General features: G+C 43.4%; 2 non-coding genes across 2 annotated transcripts; both read right to left on the bottom strand.

The window, feature by feature from the left end:
* Positions 1-13,315: 13,315 nt before the first annotated feature.
* trnas-aga (transfer RNA serine (anticodon AGA)) lies at positions 13,316-13,397 on the bottom strand. The gene has a single exon. It is a non-coding gene; the product is annotated as a tRNA-Ser (tRNA).
* Positions 13,398-15,191: 1,794 nt separating this feature from the next.
* trnad-guc (transfer RNA aspartic acid (anticodon GUC)) lies at positions 15,192-15,263 on the bottom strand. Its single transcript has one exon. It is a non-coding gene; the product is annotated as a tRNA-Asp (tRNA).
* Between the last annotated feature and the right edge of the window lie 11,597 nt (positions 15,264-26,860).

The following is a 26,860-nucleotide window of genomic DNA, read 5'->3' as shown; positions in this document are numbered from 1 at the left end:
AATTGCTCTGGAGGGAGTACAAAGGAGATTTACAATCATGTTGCCAGGGCTTGTAAATTACAGCTAGTGGAAAGAAGTTTGCATGTGGTGAAAAACAAAATCAGCTGCCAATTCACCACAAGCCTGTTTCACGCTGCTGGTGTAGAATTTTACTCCATTTTATTTTCTTCAGCATAACCCAGAGTCCTGCATCTGACTCCCTTTCGCCAAACCACAATGCGGAAAGTTTTACATTGCTTCCTTAGTCTGTTTACTCCCTCCAGAGCCAAGTACTAATTTCAATGTAAACTGATTCTTGCACAGAGCTGTAGTTATTTTAAGATCTGATCTATAGAAAGTATCAAAGTGGACAGTTTTGTTGGATACGAAGGGACTCGAGGAATACAAGAATCATGTGGGATGGTCAAGTTGAGATAGAATATGAGCCATGATCGTCTTGAATGGTGGAGCAGGATGGTGGGTCCGAATGGCCTATATTTTTTTTTTTAAATCATCCAGGTGATGTGGCCATTGAAGGAAAGGTCATATCGCTGGAGAAGGTGGTGGAAAAAATTTAAACAAAACTTTCAACAAAAATACATTCCAATGAAAAATAAAAACTCAGCAAGAGTGATTCATTTGTGGCTTACTCAGGAAGTTAAATATTATATTAAAAGAGGCTTATAAGGTTGCAAAGAATAGAAGCCAGTCTGAGGATTGGGAGTGTTTCAGAAACCAAAGGGTCGCCAAAATGTTGATTAAAAAAAAGGGGAAAAATAGAACACAAGAGTAAGTTGCTAGGGATAGGAAAACAGATTGTAAAAGCTTGTACAAGTATACAAAAAGGTAGGGAGTAGCTAAACTAATCATTGGTCCCTTTGAAGCAGAGATAGGAGAAATGTTTATGGGGAGTGAGGAAATGGCAGAGACATGAAACAAATATTTTGTGCCTGTCTTCACAATAGAAGATACAAGTTACATACCAGAAATAGAGGGTAACCTGGGGGCTAAAAAAAAAAGTGATGAAATTAAGGTCATTAATATCAGTAGGAAAAAAAGCAATGGAAAAACATAAGGGACTAAAACCAAACAAATCTCCAGGACCTGATGGCTTGCATCCTAGAGTTCTAAAGAGAGACAGCTGCACAGACAGTGGATGCGCCTGCTTTGATTTTCCAAAATTCCCTGGATTCTGGAATGGTCCCAGCAGATTGGAAATTAGCAAATGTAATACTGCTATTCAAGGAGAGAGAGAGAGAGAAAAAAAACAGGGAACTACAAGACAGTTAGCCTGACATCAGTCGCAAGGAAAGTGCTTGAATCTATAATTAAGGAAGTCTTAACAAGGCACTTTGCCTGATCATGCTATGATTTTCTAAGTCAACATGGTTTTACGAAAGGAAAATCGCATTTGACAAATTTGTTCGTTTTTCTGAGGATGTAACTGATAGGGTAGATAAAGGGAACCAGTAGGTGCAGTATACCTGCATTTCCAAAAGGCATTTAATAAGGTGCCACACAAAAGGTTAACAAACAAGGGCTCGTGGAGTTGGTGGTAACATAATAGCATGGATAGAAGATTGGTTAACAGACAGGAAGAAAAGAGTAGGCATAAATGGGGCATTTTGAAGTTGGCAGACAGTGACTAATGGAGTGCCGCAAGGATCAGTGCTGGGGCATCAGCTATTAGCAGCCTATATGAATGACACAGAAGAGACAGAGTAACGTAGCTAAGTTTGATGATACAAAGGTAGGTGAAAATGCAAACTGAGAGAGGCTGCAAAGAGACATAGACAGGATAAGTGAGTGGGCATCAAGGTAGCAGAGTGATATTGTTCACTTTGGTCATAAGAATAGAAGAGCAGAATATTTCTAAAAGGGGTGAAAATTGTAAATGATGTTCAGAGAGACTTGGGTGTGTCTCTACCAGGAACACAGTAAGTTGGTAATCAGCAAAGCAAATGGTGTGTTAGCCTTTATCGCAAGGGGATTGGAGTACAAGAATAAAGAAGTTGTGCTACAAATGCACAGGACATTGGTAAGACCATCTAGAACAGTGTGCAGTTTTGGTCTCCATATTGAAATTGTATTGGAAGCAGTACTGTGAAGGTTCGCTAGATTGGTCCCTGGGTTCAGAGGGTTGTCCTACGATGAGAGGCTGAGTAAATTGGGCCTATATTGTCTGGAGTTCAGAAGAATGAGAGGTGATCTCATTGAAACTTGCAAAATTCTGAAAGGGCTTGACAGGGTAGACAGAGGTCGTTTCCCCTGGCTGTGGAATCTAAACATAGGGGCACAGTTTCAGGATTAGGCACGTCAGTTAGGACTGAGATGAAGAGAAATTGCTTCACTTAAAGGGTTGTGAATCACTGGAATTCTCTATCCGAGGGTTGTGGATGCCCCATCATTAAATATATTTAAGGTTGGGACAGGTAGATTTTTGGTCTCAGGAAATCAAGGGGTATGGTTGGATAGCAAGACAGTGGAGTTGAAACCCAAGATCAGCCATGATCATAATGAATGGCGGAGCAGGCGCGACAGGCTGGATGGACTACTGCTCCTATTTACGTTCTTATGGATGAACAGAACTTGGTGCGAGTTAGGACATGGACAGCAGAGTTTTGTATGTCAAACTTACAAAGAGTATAATGTAGAAGGCTGGTCAGGTGTGTTAGAACAGTCAAACCTGGAGGAAAGAAAGCACTGAAAAGTTTCAGCAGAGATGAGACAGGCAGAGCTGGGCGATCTTAGAGATAGAAACAGGCAGTCTTACTGACCACCTTGGATGTATGATCACAGGATCATGTTGGGGTCAAATATGACACCAAGTGTGCACACAGGCTGGTTCAACCTCAGACACTTATTTATTTATTCGTTCATGGGATGTGGGCGTCACTGCCTAGGTCAGCATTTATTGCCCATCCCTAATTGCCCTCGAGAAGGTGGTGGTGGTGAGCCACTTTCTTAAACTGCTGCAGTCCAAGTGGGGTAGGTACACCCACAGTGGGTTAGGAAGGGAATTCCAGAATTTTGATCCAGTGACAGTGAAGGAACAGCAATACAGTTCCAAGTCAGGATGGTGTGTGGCTTGGAGGGGAACTTGCAGATGGTGTTGGCAGGGAGAGGCATAAAGTCAGTAGGTAGAGAATGGAGTTTGTCATGGGGATCGAAGAACATGGCTTTGGTCTTTCCAATATTTAACTGGAAGAACTTTCAGCTCATTCAGTACTGGATGTCAGACAAGCAGTCTGATAATTTGGCGACAGCGGAGGAGTCCAGAGAGATGAGGTGTTTTCAGATGATGTTGCTGAGCAGCTGCTTGTACATGACAGATAGGAGGGGCCAAGTAGAGATCATGGTGCAGAAGCAAAAGAAAAAAGGTGCGCATTGATATAGCGCCTTTCACAACCAAACAGCTCAAAAAGCTTTACAGTCAATGAAGTACTTTTTGAAGTGTAGTCACTGTTTTGATGCAGGAAGAGAAGCCATTGTACGTGATACTCTGGCACCGACTAGATAGATAAGAATGGAACTAGGCGGGTGCAGTCATGCCCACCGTCCCAGCTGGAGGACAGTGGAGAGGTGAAGGAGGATGGTGTGATAAACCGTGTCAAAGGCTGCAGATGGGGAAAGAACAATGAGGAGGGATAATTTACCTTTGTCACTGTCACACCGGATGTCATTTGTTCCTTGGATGAGACCCTGCTCCATACAGCGGCAGGGCCACAAACCTGATAGTAGGATTCAAACAGAGTTCCAGTAAAGATGGATATGGATTTGGGAGGCAACAGGTTCGAGGAGTTTGTAGAGGAAAGGGAGTTGGGAGATGGGATGGTGGTTTGCAAGGATGGTGGATTCAAGGGATTTTTTTTTTTTTTTTGAGAGGGGTGTTGATGGCAGATTACAGAGAGAGACAGAGAGAGACAGAGAGAGACAGAGAGAGACAGAGAGAGACAGAGAGAGACAGAGAGAGACAGAGAGAGACAGAGAGAGACAGAGAACTTGAAAATAGAAAACTGATGACAGTATTTCCTAACATCAAGGACAGCAAGGGAAACAGTTGTGCCCATGTGCAGCAAGACATGGATCACATTCAGGCTTGGGTTCATAACTGGCAAGTAACAGCCTTGCACGTGTGGCACAAATAAGAGCTTTTCCAATAAGAGACAGACAGTCTAAACACCTCCCCCTGACTTTCAATGGAATTACCATCACCAAATCTCCACCATCAATATCCTGGGGGAGGGAGATGGGCAGAGAAGTAAGGTCTGGAATGTCCCCTCCTACACTGACAATTCTGTTATTGTGATCTTTGACCAAAACGTTAAGTGGACCACCCACGTAAATACTGTGGTCACAAAAGCAGGGCAGAAGCTGAGTATTCTGTGGCGAGTAACTCAATTTCTGACTCCAAAAGCCTTTTTTCAAGGTGCAAGTTAAGTGTGTAATGGAATATTTTCTACTCATTCTGTAGAAGCGCAGCTCCAACAACACTCATGAAGCTCGATACCTTCCAGGACAAAGCAGTCACTTGACTGACACCCCATTCACCACCTTAAATATTCACTCCCTCCATCGCCAGCGCAGTGTGCACCATCTACAAGATTAATTGCAGAATCTCAAAGCTTTTTCGACAGCAGCTCCCAGAGATACAGCCTCTAACACCTAGAAGGACAAAGGCAGCAGATGTATGGGTAAATCAACAGCTCCCAAGTTCCCCTTGAAGTCACAATTCATCCGGACTTGGGAATATATAGTCATTCCTTTATCAGCCCTCGTTCAAAGCCCTGGAACTTCCAAAGAGAACTTTGGGATTATGTTCACCAAATGGTTTGCAGTGATTCAAGGCTCACCAACACCTTGTCAAGAGCAATCAGGGAGGAGCTTTGTTGGCAATGCCCACATACCCTGAAGGAATAAAAGAAACACAGTCTCCATTCATCAATTCATCCAACAACTCTCCATGGAAAAACAGAGATCTGTACAACTCCCAGTCCTGTGCAATCAGATCACACACCTTTACAACACCAAGTCCTGCAATGTAAGGACACAGACCTGCACAACCCTGGCAGTACACTGTAAGGACAAACAGCTGGAAAACCCCAGTTGTCCACTGTAAAGGGGCAATCCTATAGAACTCCCTGCAGTGTGCTGTAAGGACAGAGACCTGTACAACACCCATCAACTTGCATTATGAAGACAGAGAACAGGGACAATTTGTATGTACAGCACCTTTAACTTAAACATCCCAAAGGCAATTCACAGGAATATTATAAACAAATTTTGATATCAAGTCATATAAGGTGATATTAGGGCTGATGGCCAAAAACATGGTCAAAGTGGTAGGTTATAAGGAGCACCTGAAAGGAGGAGAGAGGAGGAGATTATTTTTAGGGAGAAAATTCCAGACTGAGGGCTCAGACAGGTAAGGCATAGCCATCAATGGTGGAGGAACTAAAATCAGGGATGCTTAAGAAGCCAGAATTAGATGAACGCAGATATATTGGCAGGTTGTAGGAGATTAGAGTTAGGGAATGATGAGGGCATAGAGGGATTTGAATACAACAATGGGAGTTTTTAAATTAAGTTGTTGCTTAACCAGGAGTCAGTGTAGGACAGCAAGCACAGGAGTGATGTGTGAACAGGACTTGCTGTGAGCAAGGACACAAGCAGAGTTTTGGATGACCTGCAGTTTACAGAGAAGAATGTAGGAGGCCACTCAGGAGTGCACTGGAATGGATAAGTCGAGAGGTAACAAAGGAATGGATGAGGGTTTCAGCAGATGAACAGAAGCAGGGGTGGATTTGGGCGATGTTACAGAGGTGCAAATGGACAGTGTTATTGCTGGCGCCGATACTTGGTTGGAAGCTCATCATGGGCTAAATGTAACACCAATGTTGTGAAAAATCTGGATCAACCTCAAACATTTATCAGGAAGAAGAATTGCAGTGGTAGCTCGGGAATGGAGTTTGCAGCAGGGTCCAGAGACAATGGCTTTGGTGTTCCCAGTATTTAATATAAGGAAATTTATTTTCATCCAGTACTGTGGGACAAGCAGTCTGATAATTTAGCAACAGTGGAGGAGTCAAGAGAGGTGGGGGTAAGGTAGAGCTGGGTGTTGTCAACATATAGGTTAAAACTAATCGCTATGCTTACGGATGACGACACCGAGCGGCAGCATGCACCTGAGAAATTGGAGGGGACCAAGCAGAGATTCTTGGAGGACACCAGAGGTAACAGGGCAGCAGTGGAAAGAGAAGCCATTTCAGGTGATACTCTGGCTACAATTAGGTAGGTAAGGATGAGCCCAGGTGAACATGGTCCCACCCAACTGAAGGATAGGGCAGAGCATTGGAGAAGGATGCTGTGATCAACCATGTCAAAGGCTGAAGACAGGTCAAGAAAGATGACAAAGGATAGTTTACCTTTCTAACGGTCATATTGGATGCCACTTGCGATTTTGATAAGAGCCATTTTGGTAATCTGACAGGGCCAGAAACCTCATTGATGGGATTCAAACTTGAATTCCCTAGAAAGATGGGCATGGATTTCAGAGGCAACAGCACATTTAAAGGACTTGGGAAAAAAGGAGTTGGAAATGGGGCAGCAGGTTGTAAGGACAGTGGGGTCAAGGTTGTTTTTGAAGAGTGTGTTAATGATGTCACATTTGAAGGACTGAGGGACAGTACCTGAAGAGAACCATTAACAATGCCAGCTAACATTGGGACCAGGAAGGGAAATGCGTGGTCAGCAGTTTACTGGGAATAGGGTCGAAGGAACAGGAGGTGCCTCGCATTGCCAAGATAAGCTCAGAGATGGCATGAAGGGAGGTAGGACCTGCAAATACTCCCAGCACGGCATTGTAAGGACACAGAGCACTAGACTTCCAGCACTTTATTGCAAGGACACAGACCTACAGACATCCAGCACTCTAGTCTATGGAAATAGACCTGTACCACCCCCACAGGGATGTCAGTATACAGTTCTTTACAATCCCAGCACTGTACTGCAGTATAATTAATGGAATTAACAGGAGGTGCAGAGAAACTATTTTGTCCAGTGGGGATGCCCAGAAGGCAACAGGAAAACCTCAAAACTAAAGCCAGGCCCTGCAGGATCAGAACGCACTTCTGCGTAGAAAGGATCATAAGCAACTCCACCAAAACGTTGAGGCTGGGGGAAAAATTGAAATTGATAGAATTTTCTGATAACAAGGCTATTAAGTTATCTGGAACCAATGTCAGTCGATGGAGTTAAGATAAAGCTCAACCATTGTTTAATTGAATGGTGGAACAAGTTCAAGGCCTGAATGGCCTCCTCTTGTTCCTATGTACCAAGCTTGTTTGATTACTTTTTGTACCTGCACACTAGCTTGGAAAAGAGATTCAATAGGTTTGTTAGAGAAATTATTTCTTGTGCTGGGGAGTCTAGAATTAGGGGCATAATGTTAAAATTAGAAGTCATCCATTCAGAAGTAAATTCAGGAACCACGTTTCGCACAAAGGGAGGTGGACATCTGGAACTCACCCCGCAAAATGATGAAGCTGGAGGCCATTTGGAGCAGAGACTGAGATCAATGATTTTCTTTTAATTAAGGGATATGGAGCGAAGATTGATAAATCGAGTTGTGGTACAGATCACCTATGATCAAATACAGTGATAGCAGAGCTTTGAAGGATTGAATCATTTCCTCCTATTCCTAGGTTGCTGAGGGGTTGATGTTATAGGTGAGTTATGGAAAATACTATTAGTGGGATCGCATAACACGCCCTCGCTCCCCTCAGCAGCCCACCCGACTACTATTTGTTATAACTTGTATTAATAATCACAATTTTAACATTTGTCAAATGACCCAAGACGCTGCACAGGAGTGTTTAGAAAAAAAATTTGATATCGAGCCACGTAAAGAGCTATCGGTAGATGTGACCAAATGCTTGGTCAAAAAGCTGGATTTTAAAGGTAGTCTGAAAGGAGGAGAGGTTTGGGGAGGGAATTAAAGAGGTTAGGGCCTTGGCAACTGAAAGTATAATGGCCAATGATGCAGCGAAACAAATTAGGATGTGAAAGGAGCCAGAATTGGAGGAGCACTGAGATCTAAGAGGGGTTGGAGGGTTGCAAGAGGTGAGAGAAATAGAGTGGCCGTGGAGGGATTTGAACCAAAAAGATGGGAAATGTAGGACTGGAGGAGTTTAGAGATACAGAGAAACAAGGCCATGTAGGAACTTGAACACGAGATTGAGAATGCAAAAAAAAAAAGGTATTGCCAGACCGGGAGCTAATGCAATAACTCTGAACACAAACCTACAGTTTACTGCCCAGCATACAGGAAAAGACTTCGTTGTTCGCAGAGAAGCAGTCATGGTCACAGCAGCAGTCGAGTCAACAGACACCACCGATCAGGTCACAGGTACAAATAGGAACGGCTGGAACAGGACACAAAGACGTTACGACACAGCACGGGGAGTCTCAAAGTCAACTTCCCTCCCTCACCTGACTCCACAGTCACTGCCTTTCCCAAAATCAAGCTGCAAATCAAATGAGAATTGGATAAATAGAACTAGGGGAGATGAGTTTTTTTTTTCATGTAGCAAGTTCTTATGATTTGGGATGCACTGTCTGAAAGGGTGGTGGAAGCAGATTCAACAGTAACGTCCAGAAGGGAATAGGATACATACCTGAAGGGGAAATATTTGCAGGACTATGTGGATAGGCAAGAGACTGAGAATAATTGGATTACTCTTTCAGAGACGCAGCATCGGCACAATGGGCCGAATGGCCTCCTTCTGTCCTGCATCATTCTATGATTCTGTGTAACTTTGGGCTCCAACTCATAGCCCGTTTGACTGGGAAGCAGTAGAGGGGCAACGACTGAGCTGAGCTTACACACCAGGCACTGCAAAGGTAGAAATTCATGGGGAAACTGCAGGAGTCCGAGTAACTCGCTATCCTGTTCTCCCCTCCTGTCCCCCTCTTCGGAATCTGAGATCGGGACATGTTTGCCAGCCAAAAGAAGTAAGGGATATGAAACAAAGAACAGCCATGATACCATTGAACGGTGGAACAACCGGGAGGAGCGAAATGGCCTCCTCGTGCTCCTGCCGACAGCCACTGTGATGTCACAACGCCCGGGATCACGGCTGCTGCCCGGCCCTGGAGTCAAAGCAGCTGCCGCTCGGGCTGCCCTCAACGCGCCAGTGCCAGGCTCGGGGCCCAAGCCGCGCCGGGGTGCCTGCAACCTCTGTACCCCCAACCCCCCGCCGCAAGGCCGAGCACAACACCCGCCCAGCTGAGGTCGCCGCCATCATCATCGGCCCGATATCCGGGCCCGACCTGTAGCAAAGAGGCCGTTACTTGCTGCTGGCACAGCAACACCTCCGGAACAATGACGTCATCGCAAAACTGTGAGACGCAAGCTCTTGTCATGTGATTCGTGGCAACTGACCCGGGAAAGCGGAAGAGAGAGAAAAAGAGACCTGTCAATTAAAAGGAGCCACAGTCACTGCGCACCGGGTTTTTAACCTTTCGTTTAAAAGCAAAATTTTCAATATTCCGAAATATAAAGAGAAGTGACCGAAAAATAGGAAAAAATGCAAAAGCAACATTCTAAAACATGATCAGAAATGGACAAAGGAAAAAAGTACAGAAAATACCATGACCTTAACGAAAAAAATGTGCAAATACAGCAATTTGAAATAATGCAATATTAACATTGAAGAAACATGGAACGGTTGCAACTCAACTAAACTCACCCTTTCCCCACAGCAATGCAAATTCCTTCCCTTTAGGTGCTTCTCTAATTACCTTTTAAAGGACACTTTTGAATCTGCCAGCGCCATCCTTTCAGGGAGTACATTCCAGATTGTAACCACTCCTGGTACAAATAAGCTATTAATTTCCTCATGCCACCTGATTTTGACAATTACTTTAATGTCTGTCCTTTGGTTCTCGAACCTTCTGGCAATTGGAACAGTTTCGATCTACCAACCCTGTCTGGATCTCAGATGATTTTGAACACCTCTATCTAATCTCCTCGAAAGCTTCTCCTCTAAGAAGAACAACCCCACCCTCTCCAATCAATCCACGCAATTGAATTAAATTAAAAGCTAAATACTGCAGATGTTGGAAATCTGAAATAAAAACAAGAAATGCTGGAAATACTCAACAGATGTGGTTGCATCCGTGGAGAGATAAGCAGAGTTAATGTTTCAGGTCTGTGACCTTTCATCAGAAAGTAATTGAATGCTCTGATTCCTGAAACTATTCTTGTGAATCTTTCTGCAGTCTCTCCAAAGTGTCTTGTGCAGAATTGGATGCAAGTTGATGCCGAACCAGTATTTTCTAAGGGGCCATCATAACTTCCTTGCTTATGTACTCTATGTCTGTTTATTTTTATTTATTTTATTTAGAGATACAGCACTGAAACAGGCCTTTTGGCCCACCGAGTCTATGCGGACCAACAACCACCCATTTATACTAATCCTACATTGATCCCATATTCCCTACCACATCCCCAACTTCCCTCAATTCTCCTACCACCTACCTGCGCTGGGAGCAATTTACAATGGCCAATTTACCCATCAACCTGCAAGTCTTTGGCTGTGGAAGGAAACCGGAGCACCCGGCAGAAACCCACGCAGTCACAGGGACAACTTGCAAACTCCGCACAGGCAGTACCCAGAACTAAACCTGAGTCACTGGAGTTGTGAGGAAATTGTGCCCTGTACAAATCATTCATTTTTATACAAGAAAATTAGCAGTTCTCATACCGACCCCTGGAGAACAACATAGTCTATCTTCCTCCAGTCCAGAAAACAATTGTTCACCATTACTCTCTACTTCCTATCACTCAGCCATTTTTAAAAAATCTATGTCGCCATTCGATTCCATTGGCTTCAACTACATTGACAAGTGTATTATGTGGCACTTTATGAAATGCCTTTTGGAAGTCCATATACACCACATCAACTGGATTACCCTCATAATCCCTCTTTGTTATATCATCAACATAAATCAATAAATTAATTAAACACGTTTAGCTGAAAATAAAATCGTGATGGACTTCTTGAACTGATCCACACTTGTCTCAGTGACTGTTAATTTTACCCCATATTATCGTTTCTTAAAGCTTTCCTACCATTTCTTGAACAAGGGTAGAACCCTTGCAATTCACTATTCGCAGCAAAGGTGACACACCACTTTATCTAAGGAAGATAGAAAGATTATGGTCAGTTGCTTTGCAACTTCCAGCCTTCCTTCTCATGTTCGGATGCATCCTATCCCGTCTTGGTGATTTAACAACTCTAAGTACCGCCAGTCTTTCTAGTGTCAACTCTATTTCAATTTGTAGCCCGAGCAGTATCTCAATTACTTTTTTTCACTATGACAGCAACATCCATGTTTGTCTAATTGATTTTTTTTTGTTTCTGGAAAAAATTGTTACGTGTTTCTTCCAGTCCGCTAATATTACGTTAATATTACTCCAGGCATCTTTGATTCCCCGCAGGAAAGCTTCTAATATCGAGTCCAGATTGCAGCTCCAATTGCCTTTGGAGATTCCTCTGTTCACATGTCAACTGAACGACATCGGTTCAGTTCAGAAGGTTAAAATTGCTTTTTGTGCTATGAACCGACTTAATTTATTGGATTGAATTAGTAATAAGAGCCAACTGAATCACATTCTCTCTGAATTTCGCCTGGGACACTGTAAAATAAATGTGTTCATGTATGAACTCAAACACATAAGCATGCACCCAGATTACTCCATAATGGTGAAAAAAATCGCTGTAGTTTGTTGCAAAAATGAACATATGCAAATTGTACACATAAGAAAAAAATGAAAATCACAATTTATTTCACTATGAAATTGCCTGAGATGGCAAGCAGTAAAATGATGGATTTTCTTTGGTTCCTCATCTCTGGATCACTGTGATTCTCACCATTGTTGTAACGAAAGCTCACGACATTTATTCCTGGGATCAGAGGGCTGTCTTACAAGGAGAGATTTTGTAAAATGGCCCTGTACTTTCTGCAGTTTAGAATAATGAGCGGTGAGGAGAATTTTCTTCATTGAGAGGTTTGTGAATCTTTGAAATTCTTTCCCCAAGAGGGTTATATGTGTTTAGTCTATGAGTATGTTAAAAAATAAGATCAATAGATTTTTAGGCACTGAGGAGATCAAGAGGTATGGGAATATTCCTGGGGTAATTCACCAGCCCTCGAGGATTTTTTTTTAATTAGACAGAGAGATCAGGCAGGGGGAAACAGAGAGCGAAGCAGACAGACACAGAAAGAGAGACAGACACATAAAGAAAAGATAAAGACTGCAAGACAGAAGTATGCTTGGCAATTCCACCTCTTTTCTAGTTGAAAGTGGCAGAGAAACAAAGATCCAATCAGAAAACAGTCCAGAACGTTTGGCACACATGAACATAGTATGATAAGAATTAGATAGAGTTCAAAGCAGGGAAGTGTGAAATGATTCACTTTGGGAGGACTAATATGGAAAGACAGCGCATTATAAATTGAAGGTGTTTTGAAAATTGTAGATGAGCGGAGAGACCTTGGTGTTCATATACACCAAGTTCATAAGGTATTGAGAAAATCCTATCTGTTACTTGGGTTTATAAATTAAGGAATGGTATATAAACGCAAAGACATCAGGCCGGAACATTAAAATCTATGTTTAAGCCTTAGCTGAAGTATTGTGGTTAATTCTGGTCACTATTCTTCAGCACAAGGATGAAGATATTAGAAGGGTAAAGAGGAGGTTTAACAGCATAGTCCCAACGATGAAGGACATTAGTGATGGAGAGATGTTGGAAAAGTTTGGTAGGATGTCACCAAATAGAGATTTTCCAGATGCTACAAGATTAGGAGAGAGTAGATAGGGGAAAAATCCTTCTGGCGAGTAGGTCAATAACGAGAGGTCATCGAATAAAAGTCATTTGCAAAAGATAGAGGATGGGAGCAGACTTTTTTCACTCAGAGAGTTGTCGGGACCTGGAACGCTCTACCTGGAAACGTGCTGGAAGCTGATTCCATAAATAAGTTGAAAAATATTTGAGGATGCGTAACTTACTGGTACACACGAACAAAAGCAAACCCAACTCGCACGGACAAGCGCAAATTCACAGCCAGGTAAAAAAGCACAAACATAGCACACAGGCAGACACAAGCACAAGCACATATAGAGTGACTTAGACATACTGTCGCAAATTTGGATGATTTGTTGTATTTCAGACAGATATTTCATAAATAAGAAAAAAAAGGCTCATGCTATGCATAAGGCAGCATCTGCAGACGAAGTGAATGATTGTTCAATAAATTACAGAACTACCGTAGTCGGCAGGATTCGAACCTGCGCGGGGAGACCCCAATGGATTTCTAGTCCATCGCCTTAACCACTCGGCCACGACTACTGATAACAACTGAACTTATTACAGAAAGTGTTGGACATACTCAATAGGTCTGGCAACATTTGCCAAGAGTGAAAAGAATTTCGGCTCGAAAGTGTCTTGGAATGGAGGGCAAGGCGAGTGGTTGTAGTAAAAGACAAGACATTTGTCCAGAGCGTGTGTGAATAGCACAATAATGAACAGCTATGTCCAAAAGCAAAAACATGAAAAACAAGTTTCAGACCTGCACATGGAAAAAGACAACAATCGAAATGGGGGTTATGGTCTGAAGTGGTTGAACTCAATGCTGAGTTCAGAAGGCTGTAAATGTGGGCATGAGAGCAACGTGGTGAATTCAAATAGCAAACAACTGGAAGCCTGGGGTCATTCATGCCGACTGAGTGAATGTGTTCAATAAAGCAGTCAACCAATCTGCATTTGGTCTGCCCAATGTAGAGGAGACCGCACTGTGAGCAGCGAATACAGTACACTAAATTGGAAGAAACACAAGCTTTGCCTGGAAGGAGTGTTTGGGGCCGTGGATGGTGAGGATAAATGATGTAAAAGGCCAGGTATTGCACCTCCTGTGATTGCTTGGAAAGGTGCCATGAGAAATGGATGAGGTGTCGGGGTGATGGAGGAGTGAACCAGGGTTTTGTGGAGGGAAGGGTTCCTTTGGAATCTAATAGGGAGGAGAGGGGAAGATGTGTTTGGTGGTGGCATCATGCTGGGGGTGGTGGAAACGGTGGAGGATGATCCTTTGGATGTGGAAGCTGGTGGAGTGGAAAGTGAGGGCAAGGGAAACGCTATTGTGGGTTCTGGCAGGGTGGGGAAGGGGCGAGAGCAGAAGTGTGGGAAATGGTTGGACACAGTTGAGGGCCTTGTCAACTGCATTGGGGGGAAACCTCGGTTGAGGAAAAAGGATGATATATCAGAAGCGCTGTTGCAACAGAGATGGAGAAATTGGGAGAATGGAATAGATTCCTTACAGGAGGCAGGGGGTGAGGAAGTGTAGTCAATGTAGTTGTGGGAATCCGTGGGCTTATAATGAATATTGGTAGACAGCCTATCCCCAGAAATGGAGCCAGAGAAGTCGAGAAACAGAAGACAAGTGTCAGAGATGGACTATGTGAAGGTGAGAGAAGGGTGGAAATTGGAAACAAAGTTGATGGAACTTTCCAGTTCCGGCCCAGAGCAGGAAAAGACGCCTATTCAGTCATCAGTGTACCGGAAAAGGAGTTTGGGGAGGGTTCCTGAGTAGAATTGGAACAAGGAATGTTCGACATACCCCAGAAAAAGACAGGTATAACTGGGATCCACGTGGGTACCCAAGGAACAGGTTGTATTTGGAGGAAGTGAGTGGATTTGAAGAAGAGGTTATTCAATGTGAGAACAGGTTGAGCCAGGTCGAGGACAGTGGTGAATGGAGACTGGTTGTCCCTCTGTTCAAGGAAGAATGAGAGAGACCTATTGGTGGGGGATGGAGTTGTAGAGAGATTGGACGTCCTTGTGAAGAGGAGGCAGTTAGGGCCAGGAAAGTGTAAATTGAAAGGACATAGGGTGGAAGAGTGGCGGATGTAGGTGGGAAGAGACTAGACAAGGGGAGAAAAAATAGAGTGAGAATAGGGAGAAATGTGTTGAGTGAGTCAGGAAGAGGCTGCTGATCTAACTGTTGAGCACTTAACATGGCACTGATCCGGGCTGAAGAGAATTGGTGCAATTATTTCGTGTTGGTTCTTCTGGTTAGTTTTTTTATTTGAACATACAGCTGCAGAAGAAATATGAAAACAATGTATCATGTGAGAAAATAAATACGACCTCCCCGTCGGGGAATTGAACCCCGGTCTCCCGCGTGACAGGCGGGGATACTAACCACTATACTAACGAGGAAAGGACATACATGATGCTTATTCATATTCTACAGAAGAGTGAGAACAACGATCAAGTTGGGAACATGCTTGGATTAATTGTTTCACGCCAGAGAGATGATTTTTATTCGACAGCGATCCAGCTGACAGCAACAGAGAAATCGGCAAAGAAACAAAGACACGCAGAGGAGCAAAGGCAAAGTGAGACAGAGGCAGAGACGGAGCCAGAGACAAAGACAGCGAGAAAAGTAGAGATTGAAAGCTTTAGGTACAATTCACAAATTCGTCTCTATATCAGTTGAGAAACAAAGACAGTAGGTAAAGAAACGCTTACATTTCGTGAGCGCCTGCTCCCACCTCGGATGTCCAAAAGCGCTTGACAGTCAGTGAACTACTTTTGAACTTCAGTCACTGTTGTAATCACAGAGGTCGAGAAAAATTGCAAATTCAGCAGATACTAAAATAGCGTCTTAAGAATTACATATAAATATCGAATCTTTCTCTCCATTTCTATAAACATCTCAATCATTGTTTGATACAGTTTCAGCAGATGTAAAAGCGTATTGCATTTCGAAATAATTAGTTAAAATCTCGCTCTCCCATCCCTCAAGAACAGACGGGCAACAAGATTCAGGTCTCCAAACCATCTCATCAAGAACATTTTGCAAGATGATTTTTTTTCTTTCTGTTCTGCGTTTCCAAGGAGTATTTCGATTTGATTTGCTAACATTGCATTGTCGCCGTCAGCGGTTTCAACCCGGGTCTGCCTATTAGAGTCACCACTACATTAATGCAGAACTCATTCACAACCGGGAAATGGCGGAGATCATGGTTCCTGTTCCAGTGAATTTTTCGAAACATTCATTTGATGACACTTGTTTCACCGTCCATCGGCCACTGTTGAAAGAAAACTTACAATTCACATTTCCATCTCTTTGCAAATTACGGGCGTGAGTAATACGATGTCGGGATCGGGAAAGACAGTGAGAGACAAAGCCCACTCAGAAGAGTGCAGAAAATGTGAGACACAGAGACATGTACGCAGACAGGTGCACAGACAGGCTCAAAAACAAAAGCAAAAATATAAGCACAAACATACACGATCATGCACGCGCCATGATTCAGACAGACCCAGCAATACACACTGACCTGCACACAGAGAAATGCACATGCACATTATCACACATAGAGCGACACAGCTACATTTACATATACACAAGGAGCGACTTCGACGTCGAGACAAAACAGGCTAACAGAAACATCGTCGCTAATTTGCCTGATTTTTGACAGAGCTGAGTTTCCCACACTGGATCCCAAACCCGTTAAGGTTCTCATGCTGGGAATAATGTGCTGGGAGTAAAAGAAAAGGTGTCATGTATGTCATACCTATTGTCTCATATTGTGGCGCTGAAGCCACTCTCCCGAGGTCAAAAACAACGGGCACACACTCCGTCTTCATCGAGTTATCAACAAAGGCGAAAAATGTTAAAGTCTATTACTCTTTTATATCAACTGATCAGAATTGCAAACAGACACATCTGGATTCTCAATTAACCACATGTGGTTGAACGCTGACTTATTTAAAAGTACGGCAAGTGTACAGAGCAGCAAAATGTAACAAGAAACAGGTTGTACAATTCTCAGCTTACATAATATTGCAGAAGACGAGAGTCCAGAATCCAGGCAATCCTTTCCAGTAGCTTTTGATTAGAATCACTCATAAAAAAATTCATGAAGAGTGTCGAGTCAAAATTTCTCAGAGTCACCTCTGCGCAAAGCAGACAAACGCAGGTTGCTTCAGGGGTCTGTTCCTCTATTTTATTGGGGTAATTGCCTTGATGTAAAAATGGGTTCATTCCAGGATCAAATCGATTGCTATCAATGTTAAGTTGTTAATCTGTTTATAACGCTCACGCAGGGCACGACAGACAGGATACACAGACAGCAGATAAAGTTGTAAATTCACACACTCAAATAATCCCATACCCTGACTGTCGAAAGTCATGTAAAATACAGACTTTATATCAAACACAAAATGAAGCTCTGTTTTCCATCACACTGTCTACTCAATGTGAAGACGCTGGTTTTTCATCAGGAAGGTCGACTGGGTAAAGTCCATTCCGCACATGGAGTAGGGGAGTGGCTTGGTCCAGGTTTGGGTGCATTGTTGCCACAGCATGTAGGACGAGCAGGTGGAGTCACTCCAGCAGGCAGTGCAGGGCCGCTCCCCGCAGTGTATCTGCCGGTGGTCCAGGAGGTGGGAGACGTGAGCGAATCCTACTCATCATCTTCGTGGACCCGCTGGGGTCTCATCAGGTTGGAGGACAGAGTGAATCGCTTCCTGCACACCGAGCAGGCAAATGACCTCTCCCCAGTGTGGACGCAACGGTGGGTCAGCAGGCTGGAGAGCGCACTGATCGTCTTTCCACTATGGGTGCAAATTATGTAGCCTATCTTTGACTACAGGAAAAGGCGGTCGACCAAACATTTCCATAAAACCATATAAACAAAGGCCTTCTTCGTCTACCAGCGTCCTCCCACCACTGCCCCTACCTCAGTGTTACTCCATGCTTTGTTGTTTTTTTACGGTCTGTATAATTCCTCAAAGCTGTCTTTCTCCGCACAATCACTGCTCTGCAACGATCTCATTCGATGAGGTGTGAATGTGGGTGTCTCGGTGCTTCTCCAGCGATGTTAGTGCGTTCAACCTCTATGACCCACAGAGGCAACAAGCGAACACTTTTGCTTCCGTCTGCAAGGGCCGATGGTGTTCAGGTTCCCGATGATTCGGGCGGCTTCATCAAATTATGATGTGTTCTTTGGTTTACGTTATGCCATTTGAAAAATCGTTTCACTTCTAAAACACGGCAGAACACACATAAGAGCATAAGTATTTGGAACAGGATCATAAGGTCAGAAGTGGGAATCTTCACAATGCTCATTTTCATTTGCAACTCCTCAGATAATGGAGCAGTCCATGTCCACATGCAGCAAGACTGGACTATATTTATGCTTGGCCTGATAAGTGGTAAGTAACAATTGGGCCACGCAAGTGTCAAGCAATGACAATCTCCAGTAAGAGAAAATGTAACCACCTCTCCATCGACGAATGCCTCATTATCAATTCCTGGGCATCACCATTGATCAGAAAGATTTAACTGGACCAACCACATAAATACCGTGGCTACAAAGTCAGGTCAGAGGCTTGGCATTCTGTGGTGAGTAAAGCACCTCATGACTATCCAATCCTTTTCATCATCTACATGGTACGAGGCATGGTTGCAAGGAAAAGCATTTGTATGGATGAGTGCAGCTCCAGCAACACTAAAGAAGCTCAACCCTAACCAGGACAAAGTCATGGCTTGATTCTCACCCTAGACACAACTTTAAGCATTCACTCCCTCCACCACTAGTGCACCGAGGCTGCAGTGTGTTCCATCTAGGAGATGCACTGCAGCAACTCACCAAGGCTTCTTCGAATTCGCCTCTCAAATCGTTGACAAGTACAATGTCAGTGGGCACCAAGGAAGACCACAACCTCCAAGTTCCCCTCAAAATCACACACCATCCAGACTTGGAAATAAATTGACGTTCCTTCATCTCCACAGGATCAAAATCCTGGAACATCCCACCCAACAGCACCGTGGAAGTAGTCTGCACCAGGGGCAGTACTGGACCTAGGGAATGAAGCCAGTCAAGTGGTAGAAGTGTCAGTGGGGGAGCATTTAGGGGAAAGTGACCATAACTCTGTAAGATTTAAGGTAGTTATTGAAAAAGACAAAGATGGACCAAAAATAAAGGTACTGAATTGGGGGAAGGACAATTTCAATATGATAAAACAGAATCTGACCAAAGTGGACTGGGAGCAGCTACTTGTAGGAAAGTCTACATCACATCAGTGGGAGTCATCCAAAGAGGACATTTTGAGAGTTCAGAGCCAACATGTACCCGTTAAGGTGAAGGGTAGCACTAATGGGCCCAGGGAACACTAGATGTCAAGGGATATAGAGGATTGGATCAGGAATAAAAAGGAGGCTAACGGCAAATCCAAAGAGCTGAAAACAGCAGAGGCACCAGAGGAGTATAAAAAACTGTAGTGTGGCACTTAAAAAAGTAATTAATTAGCAGAGCGAAGAGGGCACATGAATAAACACTGGTGGGCAAGGAAATCCTAAGGCGTTTTATAAGTATCTTAAGGGTAAGAGGATAACCAGGGAAAGAGTGGGGCCCATTAGGGACCAACGTGGCAATCTTTGTGTGGAACGGAGGACATCGGTGGGCTTTTAAATTATTACCTTTCATTGGTGTTCACTATGGAGAAGTATGACGTAGGTGTAGAGATCGGGGAGGGGGATTGTGATATACTTGAACATATTAGCATTGAAAGGGAGGAAGCATTAGCTGTTTTAGCGGGCTTAAAAGTGAATAAATCCTCAGGCCCAGATGAGATGTATCCCAAGCGGTTATGTGAGGCAAGGGAGGAGATAGAAGGGGCTTTGACACAAGTTTTCAAATCCTCTCTGGCCCCAGGAGAGGTACAAGAGGACTGGGGGACAGCGAATGTGGTACCATTATTCAAGAAGGGTAGCAGGGATAAACCAGGTAATTACAGGCCAGTGAGTCTAACATCAGTGGATGGCAAACTTTTGGAAAAAGCTCCACTTGGAGAGGCAGGGATTAATCGGGGATAGTCAGCATGGCTTTGTCCGGGGGACATCGTGTTTAACTAACTTAATTTAATTTTTCGAGGAGGTGACTAGATGTGCCAATGAGGGTAAAGCAGTAGATGTAGTATACATGGATTCCAGGAAGGTTTTTGATAAGGACCCGCATGGGAGATTAGTTAATAAGGTAAGAACCCATGGGATCCAGGGCTATTTGGCAAATTGGTTCCAAAATTGGCTTAATGGCAGGAGGCAGAGGTTAATGATCGAGAGCTGTTTTTATGATTGGAAGCCTGTGATCAGTGGTGTACCATAGGGAATGGTGCTGGGACCCTTGCTGTTTGCAGTGTACATTAATGATTTAGACATGAATATAGGAGGTATGATTAGCACGTTCACAGATGACATGAAATATGGTGGTGTTGTAAATAGTGAGGAGGAAATCCTTAGATTACAGGGAGATATAGGTGGGCTGGTAAAATGGGCAGAGCAGTGGCAAATGGAATTTAATCCTGAAAAGTGTGAAGTAATGCATTTTGGGAGGACTAACAAGGCAAGGGAATATACAATGGATGGTAGGACGCTAGGAAGTACAGAAGGTCGGAGAGACCTTGGCGCACTTGTCCATAGATCACTGAAGGCAGCAGCACAGGTAGATAAGGTAGTTAGGAAGGCAGATGAGATACTTGCCTTTATTAGCCGAGGCAAAGAATATAAGAGCAGGGAGGTTATGGTGGAGCTGTATAACACGCTAGTTAGGCCACAGCTGGAGTGTTGTGTATATTTCTGGTCATCACACTATAGGAAGGATGTGATTGCACTGGAGAGGGTGCAGAGGAGATTCACCAGGATGTTGCCTGGGCTGGAGCATTTCAGCTATGAAGAGAGACTGAAAAGGCTAGGGTTGCTTTTCTTGGAGCAGAGAAAGCTGTGCAGGGACTTGATTAAGGTGTACAAGATTATGATAGATTAGATAGGAAGAAACTTTTTCCCTTTGCGGAGAAGTCAAGAACCAGGGGGCATAGATTTAGGGTAAGGGGAAGAAGGTTTAGGGGGGATTTGAGGATTTTATTTTCACCCAGAGGGTGGTTGGAATCTGGAACGCAATGCCTGAAGAGGCGGTGGAGGCTGGAACCCTCACAACATTCAAGAAGTATTTAGATGAGCAATTGAAACGCCATAGCATACAAGGCTACGGGCCAAGTGCAGGAATATGGGATTAGAATAGTTGGGCGCTGGATGGCCGGCATGGATATGTTTGGCCGAATGACCTGTTTCTGTGCTGTATGACTCTGTGACTCCATGACCACCACCTGCTCAAGTGCAAATAGGGATGTGCAATAACTATTGGCCCAGCCTGCTACGGCCACATGACCTGAATATCTTTTTTGGAAAAAAAAGGTGTGGATCATTCAACTCCACGATCCTGCTCAGCCATTCATTATGATCATGGCTTATATTTTACCTCGACTCGACTACCCTGCATTACCCTCCTATCCCTTCAGGCCCTTAGTATCCAACAAATCTATTGATTTTTGCCCTGAATATAAACGATGGCTTCACATCCACAGCCCTCTAGGGTAGAGAATTCCAAAAATTTAAAATCCCTGAGTGCAAAATAATTCTCTTAATCTCAGTCCCAAATGGCTAACATCTTATTCAGAGACTGTGGTCCCGAGTTCTAAACTCCCCAGCCATAGGAAATATTCTCTCAGCATCTGTCCTGTTAAGCTCCTTAAAAAGTGTACACGTTTCAATGAAATCACTTCTTATTCTTCTAAACTACTCCATTTCTACTCCATCTCTCCTTATAAATCAACCATCTCATCCCAGTATTAAGTCTAATCAAACTACATTGCACTCTGCCCATGGCAAGTGTATTCTTCTTTAGGTAAGTTAACCAAACCTGTGCCCAATACACTGGTTGTTTTCTCACTGATTCTCTTTTTAATTGCAGCAACACTTCCTTACTTATATACTCCAACCCCTTGCAATAAAACTAACATACCATTTGATTTCCTCATTGCTTGCTGCACCAGATTTAAGAGAATTGACAAAGGAGTCAGCGGTGACTTGAGGGAACTTATTTTTTAATGCAGTGACTTGTGATTTGGAATGCACTGCCAAAAAGGATGGTAGAAGCAGATTCAATAGTCAATTTTACAGAAATGAGGAGATTAGGGAAGGCATTCCAGTGTTTCGGGACGAGGTAGTACTAGGTATGGCCACACATGCTGGATTGATGGAAATTGGAGATGCGCAAAAGTGAATAAAATGAGCAACTGAAGGAAAACAAAACCGAGGTTACAGGTAAAGGGGAGGGGAGTGGAATTAGTTAATTTGCTCCTGAAATGAGCCGGCATGGACTCGACAGGCTGAATGGTCTCCTTTTCTACTTTAACCGATCGATGATTCTATGAACCCCACCCAGCACCCTGAAATATAATATATGCTCAAGCAGTGTTCACCGTCTTAATCACTCGGTCACTCTCAGTCTATTTCAATGTTGCTCATTTAAAACCACAATCATCCGCTTGTTTCAGCCTCTGGTCATTTATTTGCTAAAAAGTCTTCACATGGAAAATTCAGAAAGAGGCAATCTCCTCCAGCATCTGTTTACTCTTCTATTTTTCTCCGTAACTTTTGAACATGAAGTCACATTAATAATAGGATTAAAATTTATGATAGTAAAAATGTGTTCTCCCGGTCAGAGAATAGAACTGTATTGGCACACATAAAGCGAAGTGCGCACAAACATTCATCATGCATTTGGACTGACTGAGATGCAGAGGCAAACAGCCAGAAGCTGTGTTGCTAAATTGACTGATTTTTGTTGCTTTTCCGACCATAGATTTCGTGAAATAAAAACAAGAAATGCTGGAACCACTCAGCAGGTCTGGCAGCATCTGTGAAAAGAGAAGCAGAGTTAACGTTTCGGGTCAGTGACCCTTCTTCGGAACTGACAAATATTAGAAAAGTCACAGGTTATAAGCAAGTGAGGTGGGGGTGGAGCAAGGGATAACAAAGGAGGTCTAGATTGGACCAGGCCACATAGCTGACCAAAAGGTCACGGAGCAAAGGCAAACAATATGTTAATGGTGTGTTGAAAGACAAAGCATTAGTACAGACTAGTTGTTAATACACTGAATATTGAACAGCAGCAAGTGCAAACCTGAAAAAAAACAGTGGGTAAGCAAACTGAACAAACTGAGATGAAATGAAATAAATGCAAAAAAAAATTGTAAAAAATGTAAAAAAGAATGTAAAAAAAAAGAAAGAAAAAATAACTAAAAATGAAAGTAAAATGGGGGGCTGTCATGCTCTGAAATTATTGAACTCAATGTTCAGTCCGGCAGGCTGTAGTGTGCCTAATCGGTAAATGAGATGCTGTTCCTCGAGCTTGCGTTGATGTTCACTGGAACACTGCAGCAATCCCAGGACAGAGATGTGAGCATGAGAGCAGGGGGGAGTGTTGAAATGGCAAGCAACCGGAAGCTCAGGGTCCTGCTTGCAGACTGAGTAGAGATGTTCCGCAAAGCGGTCACCCAGCCTGCGCTTGGTCTCCCCAATGTAGAGGAGACTACACTGTGAGCAGCGAATACAGTACACTACATTGAAAGAAGTACAAGTAAATCGCTGCATCACCTGAAAGGAGTGTTTGGGGCCTGGGATAGTGAGGAGAGAGAAGGTAAATGGGCAGGTATTACACCTCCTGCGATTGCAGTGGAAGGTGCCATGGGACGGGGACGAGGTGGTGGGGGTAATGGAGGAGTGGACCAGGGTGTTTTCGTGAATACTTGCAGACGAATGAAAATGAAATAAAACTGGTGGTGTTGAAAGGTGTGAAATTTTATTTCGCGTAACTGATTACTTCTACAAGAACTTGTTTACAATTGGAAATGAAATGAAAATAATGGGAACCATACTCCTCGATCGCCTGAACCAGAAAGTCACGTGGACACGGTCTCTGTTTTTAAACGTTGCTCAGTTAAAGTCGGAATTGATGTTGCTCTGTATCATAAGAACCTAAACTGTCCCTGAACAGTCTCTGCTTAAGAAAATGACCAATCTCGTCTTGCATTGATTACTCTTCTACTTTTCTCTTATCAAAAAAATAAATACAATTTGATATTATAGAATCGAATAGAATTGGACCCTGGCGTTCCGGTGTAAATATGAACCTCTGTACTAACAAGGACGGAACACAAGTGATCCCTGTGCATTTTCCAGAAGTTTTGCGCTGTGATGATGCCAACCGCAGTGCGGAAAATTCTCAACTTCTTCTAACATTTGGTTGACTCTTGTTTGTTTTAACTGGCAGCTTGCTTCCTTCGTTCGTAAAGGGGTGAGTATTCGCGCTTTCAGGAGCGGACAATGGGGTTCAATTCCTCGAAGTCAAGGTGTTTGAACATCATTTTCAAATATCGAAATAGTTATTATGTCACTCTAGTTCAATTTTAATTGAAAAAAAATCTATTCCGTTCTATGCACATTGTAAAAGCTATCGCTGAAAACAAAAGGTTCCATCACAGGCAGCTGAACATTGAACCCAGGATATTGAGTTTGAATAAAGCCGAAGCTCATTAACATCAGAGTTAAAGTCTAATTCAGAAACGGGGCTCGGTAACCAGGTTGTAAGACGTCAACCTCAAAACTCGAACCTCACATTGGTGATACAAAATCCATCAATGGGCGGGAACCATCAATGGAGTAGGGAACACTAACCAAAATGAACAATCACTTCTAGCGACAGAGGAAGACCCATCCATATTCAGGGTAGATTTCATCCACCCTTTATCAATTCGATGTAATCTCCCCAACACGGTCCATACTAACCACCCCAGTTCCCCAAACTACAATATTTCCCGAATGCCACAGGGCAGGTATTTATCTGGATGATGTCCCAAACCCCTGATCCCTGCCTTCAGGCCAATTCCACTCGTTGCCAGTGCGCCGTTGAACTGATTTGAAGATCCTAGCCCGTCACTTCCAAACCCTCCGTCCCTGATTCACTCCCTATCTCAGCAACATAAAGGTGGACACTCTCTGTTCCTGTGGCACTAAATGATGCCCCATTCACCTCTGCTTGTGATCCACCATCTGATCGATTGAATCAGTATTCAGACAATGTCACTCTTTACTCTCAGGGCATGATTCTCGCTTCGGGGACTGTATATTGGAATTTGCGAAAGGTCTCCGAGATGATTTTAAGAAGCTATGGGCCCCTTTTGTTAAAGTTGATTTTTGACATTGGATTCGTGCTCAAAGCTTGTGCGAAATTATCTCCAGTGGCCTGGAAGAAGGTCAATGCAAACTACCAGATTTGTGTCACTGTTTTAATTATATTCACTTAAAGATCTTTTTTCGGAATCAATTACCTGTGATAGTTGTAAATATGTTTGGGTGTGTCCGTGTTACAGACGCCTGCACTTGTGAGCTGCAATTGTGTTAGTTGCAATGTTTGTGTGTCTCTGTTCGTTGCAAATATATTTCGATGTGGTTGCATTATTAACTAATGAATTGATGTGAGTGGAGATCTGTATTCGTTCTAAATGTATTTCTGAGTGCTGCCAAATGTCCAGTCTGGTCCCATTTTACCTTGTCCCCTTGGGAAACAGTTTTATTAACATTTTGACATCTAGAAAATATGTTGTTTAAAATTTAAGAACTCTGGGCCCACCAGCCTCTCTGGTAGCTCCTGAGGGTCCTTTACATTCATTAATTCCTACTGGGCGTTCCTTATTTTCTCTGACCCCTCCTGAGTGTCCCACATTCTCTTTGATATATCCTGTGATTCTTATCCACTCTGTGACATTCTGAATGACCACAAATCGCTTTAATACACCCCTTAATCCCCTTCGCCTGTTTCCTATCATCTCAGCTCCCCTTACATCCAAATCATTAATATACACCAGAAAAAGCAGGGGACCCAGTACTGAGCCCTGTGGAACACCACTGGAAACAGCCCTCCAGTCGCTAAAACACCCATCAACAATTACCCTTTATTTCCTGCCACTGAGCTAATTTTGCTCCATTTCCCTGGATACCAAGGGATTTTATTTTTCAACCAGTCTGCCAAGTGGGGTCTTGTCAAAAGCCTTGCTAAAATTCATCAGCTGCACTACCCTTATCTATCTTCCTTGTTACTTCTTCAAAGAATTTGATCAAGTTGGTCAAACAAGATCTTCCCTGAAGAAATCCATGCTGACTATCTTTCATTAACCTGTGACTTTCTAAGTGACAGTTTATCGTGGCTCTCAGAATAGATTCCAATAATTTGCCCACAACTGAGGTCAGGCTGACTGGCCTGTCATTATTCAGTCTATCCTTCGCTCTCTCTTTAAACAGAGGTATAAAGTCAGCAATTCTCCAATCCTCCAGCACCACACCTGTATCCAGTGAGGACTCGAAAATTATGGTCCGACCCTCTGCTAATTCGTCTCTTGATTCTTTTAATAGCATAGGATACATTTCATCTAGCCCTGGTGATGGCAGTGGTGGTGGCAGAGCAATGTAAAAGCATAAGTATTGAAAGTGAGTGTTATATGAGGTAATGCCTCAGTAAGGTGACAATGAAATGGAAGGAGGAAAGTAAAGGAGGGTTAGAGATTATGGAAGGCGGTGTGGGGGAGGGGGGGGGGTGGAATCTGTGAGAAGAGGTGTGTTTGAATTCTGGAGCATCAAGCACAGACAGGGAGAGTGCTTGGTTTTGATGGAGTAAATTGTTTCAGCAAAAAAATACATCGATGACTGAATTTTTATTGCGTTCTCGCAGCAGATAGCAAATCACTTAAAGCAACTACTGCCATGACGCGGAATTGAACTAAAGCTACTGTGCCCACAATGCAGCGAACTAACCATTATATGATCACGGCGCCACACATCAACTACACTAGTGCCCCACTGCACCTGTAGCAGTCACAAACGACATTGCTGAGAAAAGTTCCGTTTTGAT

This window comes from Heterodontus francisci, chromosome 29, assembly GCF_036365525.1.
Source record: "Heterodontus francisci isolate sHetFra1 chromosome 29, sHetFra1.hap1, whole genome shotgun sequence".
NCBI classification, from domain to species: domain Eukaryota; kingdom Metazoa; phylum Chordata; class Chondrichthyes; order Heterodontiformes; family Heterodontidae; genus Heterodontus; species Heterodontus francisci.
Note: the sequence above shows the minus strand (reverse complement) of the source record. Positions and strands in the feature narration are given on the sequence as shown.